Source organism: Salvelinus namaycush, chromosome 24 (assembly GCF_016432855.1).
Source record: "Salvelinus namaycush isolate Seneca chromosome 24, SaNama_1.0, whole genome shotgun sequence".
Taxonomy (NCBI): domain Eukaryota; kingdom Metazoa; phylum Chordata; class Actinopteri; order Salmoniformes; family Salmonidae; genus Salvelinus; species Salvelinus namaycush.
This window is the reverse complement of record NC_052330.1, coordinates 2,809,502-2,828,995: the sequence shown is the minus strand read 5'-3', so window position 1 is coordinate 2,828,995 and position 19,494 is coordinate 2,809,502. Positions and strand designations below refer to the sequence as shown.

Here is a 19,494-nt window from a genome sequence, read left to right as displayed (position 1 = left end):
GGACAAGAAAAAATAGAGGAGAAAAGAAGAATACAATTTCAACACCTCAGGCTCCTGCCCTGTTCACCTATGTCCTTCCTCTGGAATGCTATTAGCTGTGAGTTATTGTGTGTGTGTGTGTGTCTCTGTGTCCGCCATGCTCTGCTGCCAATCTCTCCCTCCCTCCCTCTTCCTTTCATTCTCCTCTTCCTCCTCTATTACTCATTCTCTCTCTCTCGTAGAATGAGTGTCCTTCTCCATACTGCAGCTGTTCAGAGATGGTTCTCTGTGATCGAGAGTAATCGGATCAGTTTAGCTTTTTAGACCACAATGAACAACGCAGATCCTATATCGCTGTTTTTTTTGCTTCTCCCAAATAAGTCATCTTGTGCTATTGAGCTTAAGGTGATGGAGAAGCAACTTTTCGAACGACATGGTCTTGGTCAGGGTGTTACCATAGGGAGTTATGGCCCTTTGTGGCTCAGTTGGTAGAGCATGGCGCTTGCAACTCCAGGATAGTGGGTTTGATTCCCGGGACCAGCTCTAAGTCAAATGTATGCATGCCTATAAGTCGCTTTGGATAAAAGGGTCTGCTAAAAATGGATAAGTTACTAATTCATAGTGCGTTACTATACCATAGTACTCCTCTGGCTCAGAGAACAGCTTTGTCATAGTGTTGTTGTGTTCTGCACCAGTCAGCATATGCCCCCGTTCTGCACACACCCACTGCTGTACTCCCGAGTCCAGTAAAAACAAACCATAGCTGTGCCAGTATCAACACAGTCTATTGTTGTACACTCTAGGGTCGTCTCCAGTAACCATGCTGATCCCGCTCTCTCCCCCCCTCTATTTTCCTTTCTCTCTCTCTGTCTCTCTCTCAAATCAAATCAAACGTTATTTGTCACATGCGCCGAATGCAACAAGTGTAGGCCTTACCGTGAAATGCTTACTTTACAAGCCCTTAACCAGCAATGCAGTTCAAGAAGAGTTGAGAAAATATTTACCTAATAAACTAAAGTAAAAAATAATAAAAAGTAACACAATAACATAACAATAACGAGGCTATATACAGGGGGTACCGGTACCGAGTCAGTGTGCGGGGGTACAGGTTAGAGGTCATTTGTACATGTAGGTAGGGGTGAAGTGACTATGCATAGATAATAAACAGCAAGTAGCAGCAGTGTACAAAACAAATGGAGGGGGGGGGTGTCAATGTAAATAGGCTGGGTGGCCATTTGATTAATTGTTCAGCAGTCTTATGGCTTGGGAGTAGAAGCTGTTAAGGAGCCTTTTGGTCCTAGACTTGGCGCTCCTGGTGCAGGTCTACAATTTAGTTTCTGGTGTCCTTTGACAGCTCTTTGGTCTTGGCCATAGTGGAGTTTGGAGTGTGACTGTTTGAGGTTGTGGACAGGTGTCTTTTATACTGATAACAAGTTCAAACAGGTGCCATTAATACAGGTAACGAATGGAGGACAGAGGAGCCTCTTAAAGAAGAAGTTACAGGTCTGTGAGAGCCAGAAATCTTGCTTGTTTGTAGGTGACCAAATACTTATTTTCCACCATAATTTGCAAATAAATTCATTAAAAGTCCTACAATGTGATTTTCTGGATTTTTTTTTCTCATTTTGTCTGTCATAGTTGAAGTGTACCTATGATGAAAATTACAGGCCTCTCTCATCTTTTTAAGTGGGAGAACTTGCACAATTGGTGGCTGACTAAATACTTTTTTGCCCCACTGTATATGAGCGTGTACTGTATGTATGTATTTATTCCCCTCTGTATTTATTCCTTTTTCTCTCAGCATTGTTGGGAAGGCCCCGTAAGTAAGCATTTCACTGTTAGTCTACACCTGTTGTTTACGAAGCTTGTGACAAATAACATTTTATTTGTTTTGTGTTATACAGTGCCTTCAGAAAGTATTCACACCCCTTGACTTTTCCCATATGTTGTTGTGTTACATCCTGAATTTAACATGGATTAAATTGAGATGTTGTGTCACTGGCCTACACACAATACCCCATAGTGTCAAAATGAACTGGTGTTTTTAGAAATGTTGACAAATTAATAAAAAAATGAAACGCTGAATCTTTATTCAACAAGTATTCAACTCCTTTGTTATGGCAAACCTAAATAAGTTCAGGAGTAATCATTTGCTTAACAAGTCACATAATACGTTTCATGGACAATAATAGTGTTCAACGTGATGTTGGAATGACTACTTCATCGCTATACCCCACACATACAAAAATATGTAAGGTCCCTCAGTTGAGCAGGGAATTTCAAACACAGATTCAACCACAAAGACCAGGGAGGTTTTCCAGTGCCTTGCAAAGAAGGGCACCTATTGGTAGATGGGTAAAAAAAACAGAAGTTGAATATCCCTTTGATCATGGTGAAGTTATTAATTACACTTTGGATGGTGTATCAATATACCCAGTCACTACAAAGATCCAGGCATAACACTCTCTATATTTTCAAGTGGCTGCATCATGTTATGGGTATGCTTATAATTGTTAAAGGTGCACATGGCAGAAATCGCTCCTCCATTTCCTGGTTGCTAAAATTCTAATAGTTCACTTAATTTAAATTTATGTGACATAACAAGCAAGTCTAGTATAGAGACTCATTGTACCATCTAAACCGTTGAGAAATATATTTTACATAACCAAAAGTATTGTATTTCAAACTTAAGAACAGTAAGCATAGAAATAGCACAAAAAGAACAGATCTACCTCTTCTTAGACTTGCTTTCAATGAGAAGGAAAGATATATCTCACATTTCTATGTGAATTTTGTCTCGGTCGCACAAAAAGTTACATATTGTAGCTTTAAGGACTGGGGAGATTTTTATTATACAAAATAAAGGGAATGGAGCTAAGCACAGACAAAATCCTAGAGGAAAACCTGGTTCAGTCTGCTTTCCACCAGACACTGGGAGATGAATTCACCTTTCAGAAAGACAATAACCTAAAAGACAAGGCCAAATCTACAGTGGAGTTGCTTACCAAGACGACATTGAATGTTCCTGAGTTGCCTTGTTAAAGTTTGGACTTAAATCGGCTTCAAAATCTATGGCAAGACTTGAAAATGGCTGTCTAGCAATGATCAACAACCAGAGCTTGAAAAATGTTGAAAAGAATAATGTGCAAATATTGTACAATCTAGCTCGTAGAGATTTACTCAGAAAGACGTACAGCTGTAATCGCTGCCAAAGGTGATTCTAACATGACTCAGGGGTGTGAATACTTATGTAAATGAGATAATATTTCTGTATTTTATTTTCAATTAATTTGCAGAGAAAGTAAGGCCTCTATGGGCTATGTGAGGTCTGGGTCGGGTCTTTTATTGTATCTTTCTTGGAGAGCAGCCCAATACTGTCTCAGGAAATGTGGTCAGTTTGTTTATACACCAAGGGCTTTCAAACAAATATTCCCCTTTTCTCCCCGAATCACATTTTGAATTTGTCTCTTGTTGTATGAGTTTTCATTATTAGTGCCTGTGCTACTGCTGAGTTTAGTTGTTTTTGTGCGGGCCAGTGGAAATTGGAGGGCGGGCAGACAGACAGACACGCGGACGGTTTTGTAGGCAATAAATCATCTGATAGGGACAGACACAGTGACCAGAGATTGCGGTCAGGTCGGACTCGTAAAACCACATGTGAGGGGAAGGAATGTATGACCCCGTTGCATTGTGGGTCCTGTGTGTATGTCTGGGTCGAGTGTGCGGTTTTCCCCTGACTCACGGGATGTTGTGAAGCAGTATGGAGGGGGAGGCTAGAGGGGAGAGGAGCGTAACTTTCGGGAATAGCCAGAAGAAGTGCGTCACTGGTTGTGACTCTGTTTGTCCTTCCACCCCCCCCCCCTCTCTCTGTGTCTCTCTCTCCCTCTTATCTTTCTCTTTCTCTGTACATGAGCAGAGCATGACATTCACTGAGTGTACAAAACATTAAGTACTGCTCTTTCCATGACATAGACTGACCAGGTGAATCCAGGTGAAATCTATGATCCCTTATTGATGTCACTTGTTAAATTAACTTCAATCAGTGTAGATTAAGGGGAGGAGACAGGTTAAAGAAGGATTTTTAAGCCTTGAGACATGGATTGTGTATGTGTGCCATTCAGAGGGTGAATGGGCAAGACACCAGGCGCACCAGTTTGAGTGTGTTAACTGCAGCGCTGCGGGGTTTTCATGCTCAACAGTTTCCTGTGGGTTTCAAGAATGGTCCACCACCCAAAGAACATCCAGCCAACTTGACACAACTGTGGATAGCATTGGAGTCAACATTAGTCAGCATCCCTGTGGAACGCTTTCAACACCTTGTAGAGTCCATACCCTGACGAATTGAGGCTGTTCTGACGGCAAAAGTGGGTGCAACTAAATATTAGGAAGGTGGTCCTAATGTTTTGTACACTCAGTGTATGTTGGGCTGAGGTATTCGGTTTGAGATTTCAACTTCACTCTCTCTCACTATCCATCTCACTGTCAGGGAGTAGAGAATCATGTGTTTTTCTAATCAATTTGGGTTGAAATTCAAACTTTCCCTCCATCCCTCCCTCCCTCTCTCCAGTCCCAAAGAAGTTGCTGCTGCAAGAGCCCAACCCCAGAGTGGCAGTGTACCCCCCGTCACCCAGTGCCCATGACACAAACGTGGTTGGAGACAGCGCCCTCCCTGATGGGACCTCGGTCATAACTTTGGATTCTTTGCTCTCAGGTGAGCTGCTACATACCCATATGCGGGCATACACACACACACACACACATAGGTGAGAGACCACACACACAAATGCAGGTATGTGCATGCAGAGACACTGTCACACATACACAAATGCATGTGCATACACACGCACACATACTGCATGTGCACAGCCATGCACGCATGCATGCACACTCACGCATATGCAAACACACACAACTTTACACTAAACAACCCCCATACACATTTGTTTCTTCCCTTTAAAGAAAATGGTAATCATATTTCATAATTTGGACATTAACTTTTTGATTGGACAGAAGGAAATTACAGAGGGAGCTAGATGTTAGCAGGGCTTAGACAGGGCAGTCGGGATGGGGCTCGTGGGGGGGGGGGGGGGGTGGACCGGAGTCGGCAGCAATTACACTAAACCAGACTCCGGCACCCCCAAACATATATTCTCAACAAGAGCAAAGAGAGAATGGTTCAAATATACTCCTATTTGAAGTCAGTGTTCAAATATATGCCCCCCAGCATGTGCAGTAATCTTAGTTTGTTCTGTCATTTGTCTAGCAAGTCAGAGAGAGAACATTGTTTTCACCAGCATGAATGGGTTGTTGTATGTTCATCAGAATGTTGGGCTCCTGTCCTTTTTTGTATTATCATCAATTACTAATGTCATTTCACCAAGTTCCCAGGACTCAGAGAGAGAGAGAGAGAGAGAGAGAGAGAGAGAGAGGGGGAAATTGAGTGAGAGAGAGGGGGAAATTGAGTGAGAGAGAGGGGGAAATTGAGAGAGAGAGAGAGGGGAAAATTGAGAGAGAGAGAGGGTAAATTGAGTGAGAGGGGGGGGAAATTGAAAGAGAGAGGGGGGGGGTTGATAGAGAAAGGGGGGAAATTGAGAGAGGGGGGGATTGAGAGAGAGAGAGGAAATTGAGAGAGAGAGATACCAACCTGCACATGTCCTCTACTGTATACTTATTGCTATTGTTCAATGTATGGTTATTTTGACCCTCGGTTATTGTTGTTACTGTTGTCCCATTGACAATTTTGATTCTTATTATTTTCATATTGTAAATATCAAAAGTAAGCTTTGGCAATATGTACATTGTTACGTCATGCCAATAAAGCAAATTTAATTGATTTTGGAGAGAGAGAGAGAGGGAGAAATTGAGAGAGAGGTTGGGGGGGGGATTGAGAGAGAGAGGGGGCTATTGAGAGATGGGGGGAATTGAGAGAGAGAGAGAGGGGGCGAATTGAGAGAGAGAGAGAGAGAGGGGGCTATTTGAGAGAGAGGGGGGGATTGAGAGAGAGAGACAGAGAGAGGGGGGAAATTGAGACAGACAGAGAGAGATAAATAAGCTCAACTGGACACCTTAATGAGGCAGTGAATGAACTGAGAGAGAAAGCCCGCAGGGCATTCTATGTCATTAAAAAGCTAATTCAAATTGAAATACCTATTAAAATTTGGCTAAAACTAATTGAATATGTCATTGAACCAATTGCACTTTATGGCAGCGAAGTGTGGGGTCCACTTGCAAAACAAGATTTCATCAAATGGGACAAACACCCCATTGAAACCCTGCATGCAGAGTTCTGTAAGATTCTCCTGCATGTCCAGAGGAAAACTACAAACAATGCATGCAGGGCAGAATTAGGCCAATATCCACTAATAATAAAAACTCAAAGAGCAATTAAGTTTTGGCCCCCCCCCCTCATATCATTACCAAGCCCTGCAATGCCAAGAGCTGAGCAAAGAAAAGAGTCCCCTCATCCAGCTGGTGCTGGGGCTGAATTCACAAACCTGTTCTATTAACACACTGATGCCTCAGGACCAGAACATCCAATCAATCAGAATAAACAAAATTACAACACAGTCAAAACAAAACTACATTGCTTATTGGGAAACACAAGCACAAACACAAAGCAAAATGCAGTGCTATCTGGCCCTAAATCGACAGTACACCGTGGCTAAATATTTGACCATGGTTACTGATCAAAACCATAGAAAAACCTTGACAAATTACAGGCTCAGTGAGCACAGCCTTGCCATTGAGAAAGGTAGACACAGGAAAACCTGGCTCCCTGTAGAGGAAAGGCTGTGCAACCACTGCACAACAGCAGAACCTGAGACGTAGCTGCATTTCCTGACAAAATGTAAAAAATATAAAACAATTAGAGAGTGTCATTTCCCCAAATTTGAAACCCTTATTCAAGGTTTCAAAGACCTCTCTGATGAGGATAGGCTACCTGTCACGATCGTCTATAGGAGAGAGTGAGGACCAAGGCGCAGCATGTGGAAAATAAGCCATCTTCTTTTATTTAGAAGAGAACCAACACAAAACGAAACCACTTTAACAAACTAACAAAATAACAAAACTGACGAACGTGAAGCTACGAATGAACTAGTGCATACATGCAACATAGAACATCGACATAGACACAGCGACAATCACCCACAAACAAACAGTGAGAAACAACCTCCCTATGTATGTCTCTCAATCAGAGGAAAACGAAAACACCTGTCTCTGATTGAGAGCCATACAAGGTCAATTAACCCTTTAACCCAACATAGAAACACAACACATAGAAATGCCCACCCAGCTCACACCCTGACCAATAAACACATACAAAACAAGAGAAAACAGGTCAGGAACGTGACATAACCCCCCCCTTAAGGTGCGAACGCCGGGCGCACCAGCACAAAGTCTAGGGGAGGGTCTGGGTGGGCATCTGACCACGGTGGTGGCTCAGGCTCCGGACGCTGTCTCCACACCACCATAGTCACTCCCCGCTTCTGTATCCCCCTCCCAATGACCACCCTCCAACTAAACCCACCTAAATGAAGGGGCAGCACCGGGATAAGGGGCAGCTCCGGGATAAGGGGCGGCAGCTCCGGGCTGAGGGACTCTGGCAGGTCCTGGCTGAGGGACTCTGGCAGGTCCTGGCTGAGGGACTCTGGCAGGTCCTGGCTGAGGGACTCTGGCAGGTCCTGGCTGAGGGACTCTGGCAGGTCCTGGCTGAGGGACTCTGGCAGGTCCTGGCTGAGGGACTCTGGCAGGTCCTGGCTGAGGGGCTCTGGCAGGTCCTGGCTGGACGGCTCTGGCAGGTCCTGGCTGGACGGCTCTGGCAGGTCCTGGCTGGACGGCTCTGGCTGGTCCTGGCTGGACGGCTCTGGCTGGTCCTGGCTGGACGGCTCTGGCTGGTCCTGGCTGGACGGCTCTGGCTGGTCCTGGCTGGACGGCTCTGGCTGGTCATGGCAGGACGGCTCTGGCTGGTCCTGGCTGGACGGCTCTGGCTGGTCATGGCTGGACGGCTCTGGCTGGTCCTGGCTGGACGGCTCTGGCTGGTCATGGCTGGACGGCTCTGGCTGGTCCTGGCTGGACGGCTCTGGACAGACGGGCAGCTCTGTAGGGAGGAGACGGAGAGACAGCCTGGTGCGTGGTATAGGCACTGGCTGCGCTGGAGAGGAGGAAAGCTCTGACAGCGCTGGACAGGGGGGAGCAGCTGGAGAGAGAACCCGGAGAGACAGCCTGGTACGGGGGGCTGCCACCGGAGGACTGGTACATGGAGGTGGCACCGGGTATACCGGACCGTGAAGGAGGACACGTGCTCTTGAGCACCGAGCCTGCCCAACCCTACCAGGTTGAATGGTGCCCGTAGCCCTGCCAGTGCGGCGAGGTGGAATAGCCCGCACTGGGCTATGCTGGCGAACCGGGGACACCATCTGTAAGGCTGGTGCCATGTATGCCGGCCCGAGGAGACGCACTGGTGGCCAGATGCGTTGGGCCGGCTTCATGACATCCGGCTCGATGCCCAACCTAGCCCTCCCAGTGCGGCAAGGTGGAATAGCCCGCACTGGGCTAAGCACGCGTACTGGGGACACCGTGCGCTTTACCGCATAACACGGTGTCTGACCAGTACGACGCCCTCTCACTCCACGGTAAGCACGGGGAGTTGGCTCAGGTATCCTACCCGGCTTTGCCACACTCCTCGTGTGCCCCCCCCCAAGAAATTTTTGGGTCTGACTCTCGGGCTCCCAACCGCGTCGCCGCGCTGCCTCCTCATACCAGCGCCTCTCTGCCTTCGCTGCTTCCAACTCCGCCTTGGGACGGCGATATTCCCCTGGCTGAACCCAGGGTCCTTTACCGTCCAGGATCTCCTCCCAAGTCCAGGAGTCCTGGGTTTTCTCCCACTGCTGTCGCTGCCCTTTTCCTTGCTGCTTGATCCTAGGGTGGTGGGTGATTCTGTCTCGATCGTCTATAGGAGAGAGTGAGGACCAAGGCGCAGCATGTGGAAAATAAGCCATCTTCTTTTATTTAGAAGAGAACCAACACAAAACGAAACCACTTTAACAAACTAACAAAATAACAAAACTGACGAACGTGAAGCTACGAATGAACTAGTGCATACATGCAACATAGAACATCGACATAGACACAGCGACAATCACCCACAAACAAACAGTGAGAAACAACCTCCCTATGTATGTCTCTCAATCAGAGGAAAACGAAAACACCTGTCTCTGATTGAGAGCCATACAAGGTCAATTAACCCTTTAACCCAACATAGAAACACAACACATAGAAATGCCCACCCAGCTCACGCCCTGACCAATAAACACATACAAAACAAGAGAAAACAGGTCAGGAACGTGACACTACCCGTCCTGTTGGGGGAGGACGCAGAGAGCTGTGGGTTGGCAGCGCACTACATTGCTGCCTGCCATAAGTTGAGGGACAGTGTCTGACAGACCAATCAACCTGCACATGTACTCTACTGTATGCTTATTGTTATTGTTCAATGTATGGTTATTTTGACTCTTGGTTATTGTTGTTACTGTTGACGCAGGAGAGGTTAGACAGAGTGGCATCCTGGTCAGACTTCGAAGGCTTGCACACCACCTACCGCTTCCGAGTATATTATTCGCCAATGTCCAGTCTCTAGTCAACAAGGTGGATGAAATTAGGGCAAGGATTGCCTTCCAGAGAGACATCAGAGATTGTAACATTCTCTGTTTCACAGAAACATGGCTATGTTGTCAGAGTCGGTACAACCACCGGGTTTCTTCATGTGTCAGACCGATAGAAACAAACATCTCTCTGGTAAGAAGAAGGGCAGGGGTGTATGCTTCATGATTAACGACTCATGGTGTAATCATAACAACATACATGAACTCAAGTCCTTCTGTTCACCTGACCTCCTAAAATTCCTTACAATCAAATGCCGACCACATTATCTCCCTAGAGAATTGTCTTTGATTATAGTCACAGCCATAACCCCCCCCCCCCCCCCCCCCCCCTCCCATCCTGGGCTGCTTTTATTATAGATGGGGGTTTTAACAAAGCTAATTTGAGAACAAGGCTACCTAAATTCTATCAGCACATTGGCTGTAGCACTCACGCGGGCAATACACTGGACCACTGCTACTCTAACTTCCGCGATGCATACAAGGCCCTCCCCCGCCCTCCCTTCGGCAAATCCGACCACGACTCCATTTGCTCCTACCGTCCTATAGGCAGAAACTCAAACAGGATGTACCAGTGACTAGAACCATTCAACGCTGATTTGACCAATCGGAATCCACGCTTCAAGATTGATCACGCGGACTGGGAAATGTTCCCGGGAAGCCTCAGAGAATAACATTGATTGATACGCTGACTCTGTGAGTAGGTTTATAAGGAAGTGCATTGGAGATGTTGTATTCACTGTGACTATTAAAACCTACCCTAACCAGAAACCATGGATAGATGGCGGCATTCGCGCAAAACTGAAAGCGCGAACCACTGCATTCAACCATGGAAAGATGTCTGGAAATATGGCCGTATATAAACAGTGTAGTTATTCCCTCCGCAAGTGAAATGTCGGTATAGGGACAAAGTGGAGTCGCAATTCAACGGCTCATACACGAGACGTATGTGGGGTGGTCTACAGGCAATTACGGACTACAAAAAGAAAACCAGCCACGTCACAAACACCGACGTCTTGCTTCCAGACAAACTAAACACCTTCTTTGCCCACTTTGAGGATAATACAGTGCCACCGACGCATCCCACTACCAAGGACTGCGGCCCCCGCTCTCCTTCTCTGTGGCCGACGTGAGTAAGACATGTAAACTTCTTCGGGATCGGTGTGTCCCTTCCACCGGACGGTTGCGCTAACGTAGGCTAATGCGAATAGCATGAGGTTGTAAGTAACAAGAACATTTCCCAGGACATAGACATATCTGATATGGGCAGAAAGCTTAAATTCTTGTTCATCTAACTGCACTGTCCAATTTATAGTAGCTATTACAGTGAAATAATACCATGCTATTGTTTGAGGAGAGTGCACAATTTTGAACATGAAAGGTTATTAATAAACAAATGATCCCATCTGGACAAGAGGAATACCTATGTAAGAATGTTGTTTATTGACTATAGCTCAGCATTCTGCACCATAGTACCCTCCAAGCTCATCATTAAGCTGGAGGCCCTGGGTCTTAACCCCGCCCTGTCCTGGACTTCCTAACGGGCCGCCCCCAGGTGGTGAAGGTAGGAAACAACATCTCCACTTCGCTGATCCTCAACACTGGGGCCCCACAAGGGTGCGTGCTCAGCCCCCTCCTGTACTCCCTGTTCACCCATGACTGCGTGGCCATGCACGCCTCCAACTCAATCATCAAGTTTGCAGATGACACAAAAGTAGTGGGCTTGATTACCAACAACGACGAGACAGCCTACAGGGAGGAGGTGAGGACACTCGGAGTGTGGTGTCAGGAAAACAACCTCTCACGCAACGTCAACAAAACAATGGAGATGATCGTGGACTTCAGGAAACAGCAGAGGAAGCACCCCCCTATCCACATCGACGGGACAGTAGTGGAGAAGGTGGAAAGTTTTAAGTTCCTCGGCGTACACATCATGGACAAACTGAAATAGTCCACCCACACAGGTGAAAAAGGCGCAACAGCGCTCACAAGCTTTTAGAGATACACAATTAAGAGCATCCTGTCGGGCTGTATCACCGCCTGGTACGGAAACTGCACTGCCCTCAACCGCAAGGCTCTCCAGAGGGTGGTGCGGTCTGCACAACGCATCAGCGGGGGCAAACTTCGTGCCCTCCAGGACACCTACAGCACCCGATGTCACATGAAGGCCAAAAAGATCATCAAGGACAACAACCACCCGAACCTATGCCTGTTCACCCCCCTACCATCCAGAAGGTGAGGTCAGTACAGGTGCGTCAAAGCTGGGACCGAGAGTGTCATGTTTTGTCTTTCATCATGTCTTGTCCCTGTGCTTCCCTCTGCTGGTCTTATTAGGTTCTTTCCCTCTTTCTCTCTCTCTATCGTTCCGTTCCTGCTCCCAGCTGTTTCTCATTCTCCTAACGACCTCATTTACTCTTTCACACCTGTCCCCTATTTTGCCCTCTGATTAGAGTCCCTATTTCTCCCTCTGTTTTCCGCTTCTGTCCTTGTCGGATTCTTGTTTGACGTTTGCTGTTCCTGTGTCCTTGTTCCGCCCTGTCGTGTTCTTTGCCTTCTTCAGATGCTGCGTGTGAGCAGGTGTCAATGTCAGCTACGGCCAGTGCCTTCCTGAAGCGACCTGCAGTCTGTGGTCGCGTCTCCAGTCGTTCCTCTCTGTTGACGAGAGGATAGTATCCAGGAGAATCATTATTTGTTTTATTCTGGAATAAAGACTCTGTTACTATTACGTCGCTTTTGGGTCCTCATTCTGCAGCACAACAGAAGAATCCGACCAAGAATGGACCCAGCGACTACGGATTCTCGCAACACTGCCGTCGAGATCCAGGGAGCAATGCTCGGCAGACACGAGCAGGAATTGTCTGCTGCTCGTCATGCCGTTGAGACCCTGTCCGCTCAGGTCTCCGATCTCTCAGGACAGTTTCAGAGTCTTCGTCTCGTGCCACCAGCTACTTCCTGGTCTTCCGAGTCTCCGGAACCTAGGGTTAATAACCCACCATGTTACTCTGGGCAGCCCACTGAGTGTCGCTCCTTTCTCACCCAGTGTGATATTGTGTTCTCTCTCCAGCCCAACACATACTCAAGAGAGAGAGCTCGGATCGCTTACGTCATATCACTCCTTACTGGTCGGGCTCGGGAGTGGGGCACAGCTATCTGGGAGGCAAGGGCTGAGTGTTCTAACGTTTATCAGAACTTTAAAGAGGAGATGATACGGGTTTTTGATCGTTCAGTTTTTGGGAAAGAGGCTTCCAGGGCCCTGGCTTCCCTATGTCAAGGTGATCGATCCATAACGGATTATTCTATAGAGTTTCGCACTCTTGCTGCATCCAGTGACTGGAACGAGCCGGCGTTGCTCGCTCGTTTTCTGGAGGGACTCCACGCTGAGGTTAAGGATGAGATTCTCTCCCGGGAGGTTCCCTCCAGCGTGGACTCTTTGATTGCACTCGCCATCCGCATAGAACGACGGGTAGATCTTCGTCACCGAGCTCGTGGAAGAGAGCTCGCGTTAACGGTGTTTCCCCTCTCCGCATCTCAACCATCTCCTCCCACCGGCTCAGAGACTGAGCCCATGCAGCTGGGAGGTATTCGCATCTCGACTAAGGAGAGGGAACGGAGAATCACCAACCGCCTTTGCCTCTATTGCGGTTCTGCGGGACATTTTGTCATGTCATGTCCAGTAAAAGCCAGAGCTCATCAGTAAGCGGAGGGCTACTGGTGAGCGCTACTACTCCTGTCTCTCCATCAAGATCCTGTACTACCTTGTCGGTCCATCTACGCTGGACCGGTTCAGCTGCTTCCTGCAGTGCCTTGATAGACTCTGGGGCTGAGGGTTGTTTTATGGACGAAGCATGGGCTCGGAAACATGACATTCCTCTCAGACAGTTAGGGAAGCCCACGCCCATGTTCGCCTTAGATGGTAGTCTTCTCCCCAGTATCAGATGTGAGACACTACCTTTAACCCTCACAGTATCTGGTAACCACAGTGAGACCATTTCCTTTTTGATTTTTCGTTCACCTTTTACACCTGTTGTTTTGGGTCATCCCTGGCTAGTATGTCATAATCCTTCTATTGATTGGTCTAGTAATTCTATCCTATCCTGGAACGTTTCTTGTCATGTGAAGTGTTTAATGTCTGCTATCCCTCCTGTGTCTTCTGTCCCCTCTACTCAGGAGGAACCTGGTGATTTGACAGGAGTGCCGGAGGAATATCATGATCTGCGCACGGTCTTCAGTCGGTCCAGAGCCAGCTCCCTTCCTCCTCACCGGTCGTATGATTGTTGTATTGATCTCCTTCCGGGGACCACTCCCCCTCGGGGTAGACTATACTCTCTGTCGGCTCCCGAACGTAAGGCTCTCGAGGATTATCTGTCTGTTTCTCTCAACGCCGGTACCGTGGTGCCTTCTTCCTCTCCCGCCGGAGCGGGATTTTTCTTTGTTAAGAAGAAGGACGGTACTCTGCGCCCCTGCGTGGATTATCGAGGGCTGAATGACATAACGGTTAAGAATCGTTATCCGCTTCCCCTTATGTCGTCAGCCTTCGAGATTTTGCAGGGAGCCAGGTTCTTTACTAAGTTGGACCTTCGTAACGCTTACCATCTCGTACGCATCAGAGAGGGGGACGAGTGGAAAACGGCGTTTAACACTCCGTTAGGGCATTTTGAATACCGGGTTCTGCCGTTCGGTCTCGCTAATGCTCCAGCTGTCTTTCAGGCATTAGTTAATGATGTACTGAGAGACATGCTGAACATTTTTGTTTTCGTTTACCTTGACGATATCCTGATTTTTTCACCGTCACTCGAGATTCATGTTCAGCACGTTCGACGTGTACTCCAGCGCCTTTTAGAGAATTGTCTCTACGTGAAGGCTGAGAAGTGCGCCTTTCATGTCTCCTCTGTCACATTTCTCGGTTCTGTTATTTCCGCTGAAGGCATTCAGATGGATCCCGCTAAGGTCCAGGCTGTCAGCGATTGGCCCGTTCCTAAGTCACGTGTCGAGTTGCAGCGCTTTCTCGGTTTCGCTAATTTCTATCGGCGTTTCATTCGTAATTTCGGTCAAGTGGCTGCCCCTCTCACAGCTCTGACTTCTGTCAAGACTTGCTTTAAGTGGTCCGGTTCCGCCCAGGGAGCTTTTGATCTCCTCAAGAAGCGTTTTACATCCGCCCCTATCCTTGTTACTCCTGACGTCACTAAACAATTCATTGTCGAGGTTGACGCTTCAGAGGTGGGCGTGGGAGCCATTCTGTCTCAGCGCTCCCAGTCTGATGATAAGGTCCATCCTTGCGCTTACTTTTCTCATCGCCTGTCGCCATCGGAACGCAACTATGATGTGGGTAACCGCGAACTGCTCGCCATCCGCTTAGCCATAGGCGAATGGCGACAGTGGTTGGAGGGGGCGACCGTTCCTTTTGTCGTTTGGACTGACCATAAGAACCTTGAGTACATCCGTTCTGCCAAACGACTTAATGCACGTCAGGCTCGTTGGGCGTTGTTTTTCGCTCGTTTCGAGTTCGTGATTTCCTATCGTCCGGGAAATAAGAACACCAAGCCTGATGCCTTATCCCGTCTCTTTAGTTCTTCTGTGGCTTCTACCGACCCCGAGGGGATTCTCCCTGAGGGGCGTGTTGTCGGGTTGACTGTCTGGGGAATTGAGAGACAGGTAAAGCAAGCACTCACTCACACTGCGTCGCCGCGCGCTTGTCCTAGTAACCTTCTGTTCGTTCCTGTCTCTACTCGTCTGGCTGTTCTTCAGTGGGCTCACTCTGCCAAGTTAGCTGGCCACCCCGGCGTTCGGGGTACGCTTGCTTCTATTCGCCAGCGGTTTTGGTGGCCTACTCAGGAGCGGGACACGCGCCGTTTCGTGGCTGCTTGCTCGGACTGCGCGCAGACTAAGTCAGGTAACTCTCCTCCTGCCGGTCGTCTCAGACCGCTTCCCATTCCTTCTCGACCATGGTCTCACATCGCCTTAGACTTTATTACCGGTCTGCCTTCGTCTGCGGGGAAGACTGTGATTCTTACGGTTATCGATAGGTTCTCTAAGGCGGCACATTTCATTCCCCTCGCTAAGCTTCCTTCCGCTAAGGAGACGGCACAAATCATCATTGAGAATGTGTTCAGAATTCATGGCCTCCCGTTAGACGCCGTTTCAGACAGAGGTCCGCAATTCACGTCACAGTTTTGGAGGGAGTTCTGTCGTTTGATTGGTGCTTCCGTCAGTCTCTCTTCCGGGTTTCATCCCCAGTCTAACGGTCAAGCAGAAAGGGCCAATCAGTCGATTGGTCGCATATTACGCAGCCTTTCGTTTCGAAACCCTGCGTCTTGGGCAGAACAGCTCCCCTGGGCTGAGTACGCTCACAACTCGCTTCCTTCGTCTGCTACCGGGCTATCTCCGTTTCAGAGTAGTCTTGGGTACCAGCCTCCTCTGTTCTCGTCCCAGCTCGCCGAGTCCAGCGTTCCCTCCGCTCAGGCTTTTGTCCAACGTTGTGAGCGCACCTGGAGGAGGGTCAGGTCTGCACTTTGCCGTTACAGGGCGCAGACTGTGAGAGCCGCCAATAAACGTAGGATTAAGAGTCCTAGGTATTGTCGCGGTCAGAGAGTGTGGCTTTCCACTCGTAACCTTCCCCTTACGACAGCTTCTCGCAAGTTGACTCCGCGGTTCATTGGTCCGTTCCGTGTCTCTCAGGTCGTCAATCCTGTCGCTGTGCGACTGCTTCTTCCGCGACATCTTCGTCGCGTCCACCCTGTCTTCCATGTCTCTTGTGTCAAGCCTTTTCTTCGCGCCCCCATTCGTCTTCCCCCCCCCCCCCCCGTCCTTGTCGAGGGCGCTCCTATTTACAGGGTACGGAAGATCATGGACATGCGTTCTCGGGGACGTGGTCACCAGTACTTAGTGGATTGGGAGGGTTACGGTCCTGAGGAGAGGAGTTGGGTTCCATCTCGGGACGTGCTGGACCGTTCGTTGATTAATGATTTCCTTCGTTGCCGCCAGGGTTCCTCCTCGAGTGCGCCAGGAGGCGCTCGGTGAGTGGGGGGGTACTGTCATGTTTTGTCTTTCATCATGTCTTGTCCCTGTGCTTCCCTCTGCTGGTCTTATTAGGTTCTTTCCCTCTTTCTCTCTCTCTATCGTTCCGTTCCTGCTCCCAGCTGTTTCTCATTCTCCTAACGACCTCATTTACTCTTTCACACCTGTCCCCTATTTTGCCCTCTGATTAGAGTCCCTATTTCTCCCTCTGTTTTCCGCTTCTGTCCTTGTCGGATTCTTGTTTGACGTTTGCTGTTCCTGTGTCCTTGTTCCGCCCTGTCGTGTTCTTTGCCTTCTTCAGATGCTGCGTGTGAGCAGGTGTCAATGTCAGCTACGGCCAGTGCCTTCCTGAAGCGACCTGCAGTCTGTGGTCGCGTCTCCAGTCGTTCCTCTCTGTTGACGAGAGGATAGTATCCAGGAGAATCATTATTTGTTTTATTCTGGAATAAAGACTCTGTTACTATTACGTCGCTTTTGGGTCCTCATTCTGCAGCACAACAGAGAGACTGAAAAACAGCTTCTATCTCAAGGCCATCAGACTGCTAAACAGCCATCACTAACACAGAGAGGCTGCTGCCTACGTACAGACTCAAGTCATTGGCCACTGTAATAAATGGATCACTAGTCACTTTAAATCACGCCACTTTAATGATGTTTACATATCTTACATTACTCATCTCATATGTATATACTGTACTTTATACCATCTATTGCATCTTGCCTATGCCACTCGGCCATCGCTCATCCATATATTTATATGTACATATTCTTATTCCATCCCTTTACGTGTGTGTGTATAAGGTAGTTGTTGTGGAATTGTTAGATCACTTGTTAGATATTACTGCACGGTCGGAACTAGAAGCACAAGCATTTCGCTACACTCACATTAACATCTGCTAACCATGTGTATGTGACCAATACAATTTGATTTGATTTGATACTGGGTATCTTTACTTTTACTCAAGTATGCCAATTGGGTGCTTTTCTACCACTGGCCGTATGATCCTGCTTGCTCTGAACTCCAGAGAAGTGACAATGTGACATGATATCCCTAGTTGATATTGACTGCTAACAGCCTGTGCGTGTGCGTGCGCAGTGGTTGCAAGCTTTGAACTCCTTCTTTTTGGGGGTTATGGATCAAAAATGTTTGAAAACCACTGAGTTGGTGAATAAATTGGGATTGGGTGCACCGCAAACATCAAATTCTAGGAGGAGAGGATTGCCATAAATGAATATGTTTGGTGATCAAGAATATGAACCGTTTACTTTGCAAGCCCACCAGAATGGGGCTTCAAGCAACAATTACTAGCATAGACCTACTGGTCTTTTGATATGTCAACATATCTTGAAATTCATAATTTACTTATGAAGCTTGCATTTGGAATTTGTTGATACATTTTTTTCTTACATAATCCAAATGTTTTAGACAAAATAATGAAAAGGTCTGTCTCGAAGCCTCAATAAATAGACAAAGATTTGTAGTTGGACAAGTCATTGCCAGTATAGATTTTTGAGACTTGACTTGCCCTTAGAATGCACGACTTGGACTTGACTCGACACTCGACCCGCTCTACTTGGGACTCAACTTAACCTTTCTAGGACACACGTTCCGCTAGCGGAACCCCCCCACAACATTCCGCTGAAAAGGCAGCGCGGGAAATTCAAAAATATTTTTGGGAAATACATTAACACATACATCACACATTAACAAGTCCAATACAGCAAATGAAAAATAAACATCTTGTTAATCTACCCATCGTGTCCGATTTTAAAAAATGCTTTACAGCGAAAACACAACATATGATTACGTTAGATCACCGCCAAGTCCAAAAAACACACAGCCATTTTCCCAGCCAAAGATAGGAGTCATTTAAAGCAGAAATAGAGATAAAATTAATCACTAACCTTTGATGATCTTCATCAGATGACACTCATAGGACATCATGTTACACAATACATGTATTTTTTGTTTGATAATGTGCATATTTATATCCAAAAATCTTAGTTTACATTGGCGCCATGTTCAGAAATGCCTCCAACATATCCGGAGAAATTGCAGAGAGCCACATCAAATAACAGAAATACTCATCATAAACTTTGATGAAAGATACATGTTTTACATAGAATTAAAGATACACTTGTTCTTAATGCAACCGCTGTGTCAGATTTCAAAACAACTTTACGGAAAAAGCACACCATGCAATAATCTGAGACGGCGCTCAGAAATAAATAACATTTCTCCGCCATGTTGGAGTCAACACAAATACGAAATGACATCATAAATATTCCCTTACCTTTGATGATCTTCATCTTCATCAGAATACACTCCCAGGAATTCTAGTTCCACAATAAATTGTTGTTTTGTTCGATAATGTCAATTATTTATGTCCAAGTAGCTACTTTTGCTAGCGCGTTTAGTACACATTTCCAAACGCTCGTGCAAGTCCCGCATAACGTCGGACGAAAACTTTAAAAAGTTATATCACAGGTCAAATAAACTTGTCAAACTAAGTAGAGAATCAATCTTCAGGATGTTGTTATCATATATATCCAATAACGTTCCAACCGGAGCATTCCTTCGTGTCTGTAGAAGTTATGGAACGCAAGGCGACATCATGTGGAATGCGCTGATCAGGAACTGGCAATCTGCCAGACCACTGACTCATTCCCCTCTCATCCGGCCCCACAACACAGTATAAACTAAAATTCCACGTTCTACAGACTGTTGACACCTAGTGGAAGGCGTAGGAAGTGCAAACAAATCCATATCTTCCTGGGATTTTAATAGGCGATGAGTTGAATATCGACCAGCCTCAGAATTTCCACTTCCTGTTTGGAAGTT

At 47.1% G+C, this 19,494-nt stretch overlaps 1 protein-coding gene across 5 annotated transcripts in view; it reads left to right on the top strand.

Moving 5' to 3' along the window:
- LOC120019600 (protein eva-1 homolog A-like) overlaps window positions 1–19,494 on the top strand; it is a 71,446-nt gene that overhangs the window by 34,058 nt on the left and 17,894 nt on the right. For 4 of the 5 annotated variants that reach the window (XM_038962929.1, XM_038962928.1, XM_038962930.1 and 1 more), the window contains one exon: window positions 4,547–4,690. The gene's annotated coding sequence lies outside the window, so the exon portion shown is untranslated. Of the gene's footprint in view, window positions 1–4,295; window positions 4,344–4,546; window positions 4,691–19,494 lie in introns of those variants that run through there. The other variant, XM_038962931.1, reaches the window with a different exon arrangement.